Below are 10,166 nucleotides of genomic sequence, written 5' to 3' on the forward strand. Positions count from 1 at the left end.
TTAATTATGTAAAGCAATCAGAACAATGACTCCTATCACCATAAGAGTCCTGTGTTTGCTATTGCTAGATTTCTGCTCACTCTGCTTGACAACTTCAAACCATTTATTTATTCCTTCAATCAATATGTACTGAGTACCTATGATGTTCCAGGTACTGTGGACAGTGATCCATATCCTTTGCTTTAAGCCTTGGCATAGTCATCTAGAAACCGCTTTTCACTCACAGCTGTGCAACTCTGGAAAAAATAAGTCCGCGGGGAAGAAACTGCTGACCAGTGCGCCTAGGAAGACAAATCCCCAGGTAACTTCTTTTGATTCCCATGCTCTGAGAATAGCCTAGGCAGACCGAGAACATGGAATGACACAGCATCTACTGAACTGGTACTCTCCCCCTTCCCCCATTTCCCCACTCACCCAGAAACTCTGACACATTCCAAGCAGGGGAGGAGGATGGAGAGAGGAAAGGGATAGATGAAGAGGGAGATGAGGAATCCTGCAAACAGCGAAGGTTGTCTTTTTAGCCACTATGGCAAGCTGACGGTGCAAAATAGAATTAAATTGACTTAGAGGAAAGTACTAGGGTAAAGCATATGAAATTGCTGATATTTGATCATTTTTTAACTTAAAAAACATCAGTTTCGTGTGCTTCATCCTGTAAAAGGTGCAATATTTTTTGTGCTTTCTGAGTTTGTAAAACAGTCAGATCTGCCACACCTGTTTTAAAATTGTTTATCTTAGAAAAGCTCAGGTATAAGAAATCATCATCATGAGAACTGAGCCTCAGATTGAAACGTGAAGAGAAATCTGGGCTACCTGTGTTAGAAATTTGGTGAATGACATCTCAGAAGCCCAGATAACAGCTGTGGAAGGCTTATTTATTCTATTCAATAAACCAATATCAACTGATTGGATTTTCTTTCTTTAGTTCACTTTCTAGCTGGATCCTAGTAATACTCCTTCATAAAATGGATTTACTAAAGAGGTCAGGAAGTTTTTGGGTCTCCAGAACTTGTCAGGGACCAAGGTAAATGATGGGCTATATTTCTTTCCAACGTTTTTTATCCTTACTAAATCTTTAGGTATATTCTTATTTGGTTGGATCCAGCCTTTAGATTACACATTTTTCAGAGGGTGATTCTCTACATCACCAAGATTATTAACATTCCATCTAAAATGAACTCCAATGTATATTCCACACACCTTAAAAGTAAGTTTACTCAGGCAGTGCGCCCAGTGGTCCTGCTGATCGGTCTTCTGCTTCAACAGTGTTTGGATGGAACAAACCCAGGGCTGCGTCTTCTACCGGCCTCCCACCACCATCCAGCCTTTTCTCCAGCCACAACCTTACCAGAACCATCTTCGCAGCCACCCTCTACCTCCAGAACCAACCAACATCCTATTTTGAGCTTAGCTTTTTACTGTGGATCAGCCATGAGCTCCCAGATTCATCAGAATTATTCCACCCAGGTGGAGGCCACCATCAGCCGCCTGGTCAACATGCATCTGCTGACCTCCTACACCTACCTCTCTCTGGGCTTCTATTTTTAGCACCATAAGGTCTGGAAGGCATGGGCCCTTCTTCCTCGGGTTGGCTGAGGAGAAGCGTGAAGGTGCTGAACTTCCCTCAAAGATACCAAACCAGCATGGCATCCATGTTCTCCTCTAGAAGGTACAGAAACTGTCCTAAGTGAGCAGGGTAAAGCTGCCCTGGCTCTGGAGAAGAACCTGAACTAGGCCCTTTTTGATCGGCATGCCCTGGGTTCTGCCCACGCAGACTCCCATCTTTGTGACTTCCTGGAGAACCGCTTCCTAGATGAGGAAGTGAAGCACATCAAGAAGATGAAGCCCACCTGACTCACCTCTGTAGGCTGGTTGCCCCTAGGCTGGGCTGGGCAAAGATCTCTTCTGAAGGTTCACCTGCAAGCACAACTAGGAGTCTCTGAAGACCAGCAGCCTTTAAGGGGCCCCTCAGGTATCCCCCTAGGGCCAGGGCTTGTGCCAGAGCCTCTCCCAGCAACCACTAGGCAACTTTCTAACCACCCTGGAGTGCTCTCCCAAGCTGTGGACCTAATGGAAACAATAGTTATTTGCAGACACACACACACACACACACACCAAAAACAGGTATATGCAATGTCCCAGCAACTTACTTGAAGAATATAATTAAAGATATACATAAAGAGTGAGGTTTAAAGGTCGTGTGAGTAAGAGAACAACTGGCACCCTCAAACTAGGGATAATTCAAGTGGGGTTGATAAACAAAGAAGTGGAGGTAGGAAAATCACAGGGGGTGGTGCAGATACCTAGGGCTTGTGGAGGGCAGAACTGTTACGATCTCTAGGCCCAGAGGAAAAGGACAGGGAAGGACTGATTCTGAGTAATGGGAAGAGAGGATTGGCCACCTTCAGAGCGTCTTCTTCAGTTGAGGAGCACAGCCAACTCTAGGAGCCCTCACAAGTAAGGAGCCAGGGACCAATACCCAATCTCACTCTTGTCCTTTCCTCCATTTTCTTGCAGGAAGTCCGTGTTGGCTGAACCTGACTGGAAGCCAGAGGGCAAAAGAACCAGTGAATGTTCTCCCTAAAGGAGAGCAGATGGAGAAGAGTAGAAAGTGGATCTAGTGGAATAAACAAGAGATAATCTGGCATAAAGATGTTCATTGCAGCACTGTTCATAATAATGTAAGACTGAAAGGAGACTAAATGTCCAAGACTAGAGGGAAATTTGAACAATTTAAGGTATGTATACCAAATGAAGTGCTATGGGACCGTTGTAAATATTGATCCAGAGCTCACAAAATAACCTGTACGATATGCTTTACCTTTTGTTATAAAAATTATATATGGACACAAATATGTGTTTTTCTATATATACATATACAATACATGCACACACATTCATAGAAGAAAAAAAGGTTTAGGGTGTATACGTCAAGATGTAAATGGTAGTTATCACAGGGAGAATAGGGTTATAGGTAATTTTATCTAGGGTTCCTTTTTTGTTTTTTGGCTTTGTTTTTGTTTTGAGCAAGGGAAGTTTCATATAAAGAATTGTTAACTATGGCAGAAGACTGGAGTAACAAGGAGTCAGCTGGGAAGAAAAGGAGAGAGCTGTAAAGAATATAAGCAGGACAGATAGGAAGGGGCAGCCACAACCCCTAGGTCTAAGATAGAAGGCCCAACGACTCTCCCCACCAAGAGCTGAGCAGATCTGTCAGAGAAGGTGTGGCCACAAGTTGGCAGGGAATACACTGTGCTATTGTGTGGTCCAAACTTGCTCAAAATCTGCTCCCTTGGGTGCTGGGGAGAACTACTCAAGGAACTTATCCCACCTGAAACATTCTGTGGCAGAACCACTGGAAGAGTTGGGTAAGTTTGTTGGGGGAAGTTTCTGGAACAAGAAGGGAAAATGTCTTGCGTCTATAATGAAAACTTCCTGTACTGGTCAAGTTTAACACATGTGTCACCTGGCAAAAGGAAAATACATAAGGACCCATCTCCATTTTTGCAGAATGGGGAATAAAGTATGAATTTGATGGTGAAAAGCAATATATTGGTCATGCATTCACTCCAAAACCTACCACCAGTATGTGAATACAGGAAGATATTAATATGGTTTTATAATCTACTATTTTCTTGCAATAAATGCAAGAAATGGGCCTCTTCTTGTTAATAAATAAGATGTGCATCAACATTTTTCATTATTAAATAGTATATATACACTTTGTTATATATAACTGATCCCCTACTGGTAAACATTTAAATTGTACTTAACCTTCTAATTGCTGTATAAGTCTAATTACATGAAATAGAAGTTGGGGTTTTGATTTTTTACTTTGCTTTTCTGTTTGGAGTGTCATTGTAACTACTGTATTGTAAATGATGGAAAATAAATGCATATGTTAAAAAAAATAAATTGTATCTTATTTTTACTATTCTAAACAATGCAGTGTTAAACTTCTTTGTATGATTATTTTATCACAACAAATTACTAGAAGCTGAATTGTTGGATTAACATTTCTGTGTTAAATTGGTAAGGGTACCTGTTGGGTACATTATTTATTTGATTTAGCAAACAAAGCATTTTTCATTCTATGCATTTCTCAAGAATGCATGAAAACGATGCCACTTTAGACATCTGATCTGCTATCCATGTCAAATAAGATCAAACACTAGTATGGTTCGAGGAGGAATTTCTCTGAAAGCTAGGTAGACTGGCCAAGAAAGCTAATTGTCAAAGATTGTACCCACTCTGGCTCTTCACTAAAATAGCATATAGGATCTTTTTTATTTTACTTTATTTGAGAGAGAGAGAAGAGAGAGGAGAGAGGTGGGAGAGGGGAAGAGAGAGAGAGAGAAAGAGAGAGAGTCAGTCTTAAGTAGGCACCACACACAGCAAGCAACCTGATGTGGGGCTCGATCCCACAACCCTGGGATCACAACCTGAGCTGAAATCAAGAGTCAGATGCTCAACCAACTAAGCCACCCAGGAGCCCCTAAATAGCATAATCTTTTAAATTAAGAAACTGAATTTCTTAGAGCAGTTCTATTTAGGTTCACACCAAATTGAGCAAAAGTACAGAGAGTTCTCACTTACTCCCTGCCCCCGCCATATGCACAAATTCCCCTACTCTAACAACCCTCACCACAGTAGCACATTTTTTTGCAATTGATAAACCTACATTGACAGATCATTATCACTCAAAGATTATAGTTTACATTAGTCTACATTACACTCAATCTCAGTGTTGTGCATTTTATGGGTTTTGACAAATGTATTTAACATAGTGATAGCATACAGAATATTTTCACTGCCCTAAACATCCTCTGTGGTTGACTACTTATTCTTCCCTCCCCCCAACCACTCACAACCATTAATCATTTTATTGTCTCCATAGTGTTGCCTTTTCCAGGATGTCATATAGTTGGAATCACACAATGTGTAGCCTTTTCAGAATGGCTTTTTTTTCACTCAGTAACATGTGTTTAATTCTCCTCCATGACGGTTTATGGCTTGATAGCTCATTTCTTTTCAGCACTGAATAATATACCATTGTCTGTATGTACAGTTTATCTATGTTGGTTGCTTCCAAGCTTGGGCAGTTATGAATAAAGCTGCTATAAACACCCATATGCAGGGTGTTCTTGTCTAGACATAAGTTTTCAGTTAAGCTGGGTGAATACCAAGGCCTGTGATTGTTGGATCATAAGAGTATGTTTAGTTTTGTAAGAAACTGCCAACCTGTCTCCCAAAGTGTCTGTATTATTTTGCATTCCTACCAGCAATAAATGGGAGTTCCCATCTCTCCACATCATCAGTTAGTGTTGTCAGTGTTTTGGATTTAGACCATTCTGATATTCCTGTCTTGTTTCAATTTGCAATTCTCTAATTATGTACAACATTGAACATCTTTTCATGTGCTTAGTGTCCATCTGCACATCTTCTTTGGTGAGGTTAAGACCTGTTGCCCATTTTTAAATCAGGTTGTTTGTTTTCTTGTTGCGTTTTAAGAGCTCTTTGTATATTTTGAATAACAGTCCTTTGTTGATGTATCTTTAGAAATATTTTCTCTAGTTTGTGGCTTGTTTTCTTATTCTCTTGACAGAGTCTTTCACTGGGCAGAAGTTTTTAATTTTAATGAAGTCCAGCTTATCAGTCATTTCCTTCATGGATCATCCCTTTGGTGTTGTATCTGAAAAAATATCATCACCTAAAATCTAGGTTTCCTCCAATATTATTTTTCAGGAGTTTCAGAGCTTTGAATTTTACATTTAGGTCTGATCCATTTTGTGTTAAGTTTCATAAAGGATATAAGGTCTATGTCCATATTAATTTCTTTTGAATACAGATGTCAGTTATTCTAGCATCATTTGTTGAAATGACTGTCTTCGCTCCATTGTATTACCTTTGCTCCTTTGGCAAAGATCAGTTGGTGGTATTTATGTGGGCCTATTATTGGGCTTCCTATTCTGTTCCATTCATCTATTTGTCTATTATACCAACACACACTGATTACCATAGCATTATCATAAGTCTTGAAGCTGGATAGTGTTACTCTTCCAACCCTGTTCTCTTTCAACATTGTGTTGGCTTGGTTTTTTTTTTTTTGTCTCTGCATATAAACTTTACAATTAGCTGGTCTATATCAATGAATAATTAGCTGGGATTTTTGTTGGAGTTGCAGTGAATCTATAGATCAAGTTGGGAAGAACTGACCTCTTGACAATATCAAATTTTTCTATCCATATACATGAAATATCTTCATTGATTTAGTTCTTATTTGGTATTTTTCATCAGTTTTATGATGATATACAAAATATGTATAAATATATATGTTTTGTTAGAGTTATCTCTGAGTATTTCATTTTTGGGGGTGCTTATGTAAATAATGACATATCTTATTTTCCAAATTATATTGTTCATTGCTCATACATAGGAAAGCAACTGACTTTTATATATTAACTTTGTACCCTGCCACTTTGCTATAATTGCTTTTTAGTTCCAGTAGGTTTTTTGTTGATTAACTTTCCAGCAGAATAAAATGGGGTTATTTTACTCCTGTTTTCCAGCAAACCCCCCTACCAACTTTATTGAATATACTATCTGGATAACTATATGCAATGTTCTCATTAAATATCTATTCTTTATAGAGTCATTCCCTAATTCCTAGATCAGTTTAAGAACCCTTAACTTAATGTTCTTATAGATGCTTGTTTTTATCATAATACCAATGCTTTACTTTCATTACTAATTAAAATTCCTTCTGCCTGACTGCAGTGTCAAATTCATTGAAATCAAGGACTTTGTCTTCCCTGTTCCTCACTGATACATAGTATAGACTCTCAATGCATATTTGTTGAAGAATGAATAGATGATTGTACCCTCCCTTCCAATCACTACCAAAAAGCTAAATTATTCTATATCATACAGAGTTGAACTAGGAAACTGAAACCACTTGAAGTGTTTAAAGCAGGTGGAACTCACTATGGTGAATTGGTAACTCAGGAAATGGATGAGGCCGAGAAGACCACCAAGAAATCTAAGTTACCCCAGATATTCGCAACAGCAGGAAGGTCTGAGGATTCTCAGGTTGGAGTGACAATAGGAAGAATTGATATTATAGAACCCAGAGGGGCTCCAGTTCTGTAGGTCAGAAGTCCAAGTAAGAGTCTTCTGTTTAAAGTCTCAGAAGGCTGAAATCATGGGGTCAGCAGGACTGCAGTTGTTTACGGGGGTTGTGAAGATAAATGTGCTTCCAAGCTCATTGAGATTGTCGGCAGAATTCAACTCCATGCGGATGTAGGATTGATGTCCCTGTCTTTGCGGGCTGTCAAACAAGAATGATTCTCAAACTCTACATGACTGCCTACATGTCTCATGGCCCTCTTCCTCTTATCTTCAAAACCAGCAATGGTGAATCAAGTCTTTCTCATGTTTTTAATCTCTCAGACTTCTCCTTCTGACTCAGATTTCTCCTGCTCCCAGTAAGAAAAAAGTTCTATTTATTTAAAAAACATTTTTTACATTTATTTATTTTTTGAGAGATAGAGTGAGAGAGAGCATGAGTGAGGAGAGTGAGAGAGAGAAGGAGACACAGAATCTGAAGCAGGTTCCAGGCTCCAAGCAAGCATTTAGCACAGAGCTCGACATGGGGCTCAAACCAACCAACCATGAGATCAATGGCCTGAGCTGAAGTCAGATGCTTAACTAACTGAGCCACTCAGGTGCCCCAAAGTTCTCTTTATTTTTTAAGTAGTGCTTTGAGGCCAATGCAGAGCCCAATATGGAGTCTATCATGGAGCTTAAACTCATGACTTTGAGAACAAAACCTGAGCTGAGACCAAGAGTCAATGCTTAATTGATTGGGGAGCATCATTAATTTACCTCCCAATGGCCAAACTCAGTTAAAATCAGCTAAATAGATACAAAGGCCTAGGAAATAGGCTTGCATAGCAGAAGAATAAGTAATATATTTGAGGGCAAACAGGCTTGAGTTCACCACATTTTAAGATAAAAACATTTTTTTCTTCACCAACTAGGGCTGGCTTAACAGATAATTGGCCAGCTTTCTAGTTGCTGTACAAAATAACGAATTAATCCCACTTACTGTAAAACAAGACAAAACAATGATAACACATCCTGAAATCCAATTAATTCAAACATGATGCAATTGTCAATTGGGTTCCATAATCCTTCCAACCCTGTTTCTGAAATGGAGGCCATTTAAAATTCTTATCTTCTGCAGAGAAATATAGAAATGAGGGCTAGATCAGCCAGGGAAATGGCAGACAATTCCAGCCTTAAGAAGTGCAGAGGTTGAAAGTGAGTCCCTGGGTGTACAGTATATTCTTGGCTCAATCTCTCTAGAGCAGGCCATCAAGATATGTGCCAACTGACAGAGATTCCTGGAATCTTTGCTGCTGTCCCAGAAGACTCGGCCAACCACAGAATTGTCTCCAGCAATGTCAGTAAACTGCCACCAGTTAATATCAAACTTCTGCAGAGTCCAGGATAGCACGGTTATGCTCCTAGACCTCTCCACTAGCCCACAGTCATTTCATTGACTGAATAACAAGACTCTGCATTTTATACAGCTTAAGTTTCTGGGCTCTGCAGGCTGAAAAGGGAGTATTTATGGTGTTTCAAAACTCCCACTATTATTTTTGGTAAACATCCTCCCATATTTCTTGCTTCTCATTAATAACTGTATGGCAACAATACCTCAAAGGGAACATCAACTTTTTAAAAAAATTTTTAATGTTTATTTATTTTTGAGAGACAGAGAGAGTCAGAGCATGAGCAGGGGAGGAACAGAGAAAGAGAGAGAGAGACACAGAATCCAATGCAGGTTCCAGGCTCTGAGCTGTCAGCACAGAGCCTGATGTTGGGCTGGAACCCATGAACTGTGAGATCATCACCTGAGCTGAAGTCAGATGCTCAATCGACTGAGCCACCCAGGTGCCCCGAGAACATCAACTTTAAAGTTTGTGAAAGCAAGGGAAGAACTATTGCCAATGTTAGGGCCAGCTCAGGAATGAGAACACTATTCTCAAGCATAATTGCACACACACCTTACAGGTGTTGTAAGGAGGAGCTCGACCATAAACACCCAATTCCCCTCTGAGTGGAAACCCTTAGCAAGGGTCACACCACTGAAGAGAATCTGCTCTGGTCCGACTTTCATCTGTGCTGCCCGACTCTACTGTGTCTCTTCTGTCTTGTCCTACTCAGGTCAATAGTACAATGTTATTTTCTCCTATCTTTGGCCTTTTGCATGAAGACTTTCTTTTATGTGGTTATTATAATTCATCTTAAGGGGGCGCCTTGGTGGCTCAGTCCGTTTAGCCTCTGACTTCAGCCTCGGTCATGATTTTGTTGTTCCTGAGTTCAAGCCCCGCATCAGGCTCTGTGCAGACAGCTCAGAGCCTAGAATCTGCTTCGGATTCTGTATCTCCCTCTCTCTCTCTATGCCCCTCCCTCACTCATGCTTTGTCTGTCTTTCTCTCGAAAATAAATAAAACATTAAAAAAAAGAAAATTCACCTTAAGGACAGTTCTTGAAGAAGTTTGTTCCCTCCAGTACTCTGTACAAATGCAGATCTCTATTACCAAGTGCCCTAGGAATGTTTCTCTCCGTTCTCCTGGCCAACGAGATTGCTCATCCCTCGAGAATGACTTCTCTGCCTTCTTTCTTCAGTCACCTAAGGAATATGCTCTCATATTACCAACCATCAAAGGGTTAACTTTCCTTTAGTGAAAAGAGAAACTTTCTGACTGAGGTCTGAGCTGAAAACCAACGCTTCTTAGGGCAGGGACTTGTGTTATGCGATCTTTAAAATCAATGCTTTGACATTTTTCCAGCTGCTAAAGCTTGGGTTCTGTTTTTAATTTTATTTTAAAATTTATGCACAGTAATATTTACTCTCTTTGTGGTGCGGGCCTATGAATTTTGAAAAATAGAGTGCATAACCACCACAGTCAACATTCAAAATGGTTCCATAATCCCAAAAAACTGCTTTATGCTATACCTCTTCAATCAACCCTTCCCAAGCCCCAACAACTTCTGATCTGTTCTCAGTCCCTATAGTTTTACCTTTTCAAGATTATAGAAATGACATCTTGTAACCTTTTGAATGGTTTCTTTCACTAAGCACAATGCATTTGAAA

General features: G+C 39.9%; 1 pseudogene; it reads left to right on the forward strand.

The window, feature by feature from the left end:
* Positions 1-1,431: 1,431 nt before the first annotated feature.
* On the forward strand, positions 1,432-1,933 carry LOC115302576 (annotated as a pseudogene).
* Positions 1,934-10,166: the final 8,233 nt, after the last annotated feature.

The sequence above is a fragment of the Suricata suricatta genome, chromosome 9 (assembly GCF_006229205.1).
Source record: "Suricata suricatta isolate VVHF042 chromosome 9, meerkat_22Aug2017_6uvM2_HiC, whole genome shotgun sequence".
Lineage (NCBI taxonomy): Eukaryota > Metazoa > Chordata > Mammalia > Carnivora > Herpestidae > Suricata > Suricata suricatta.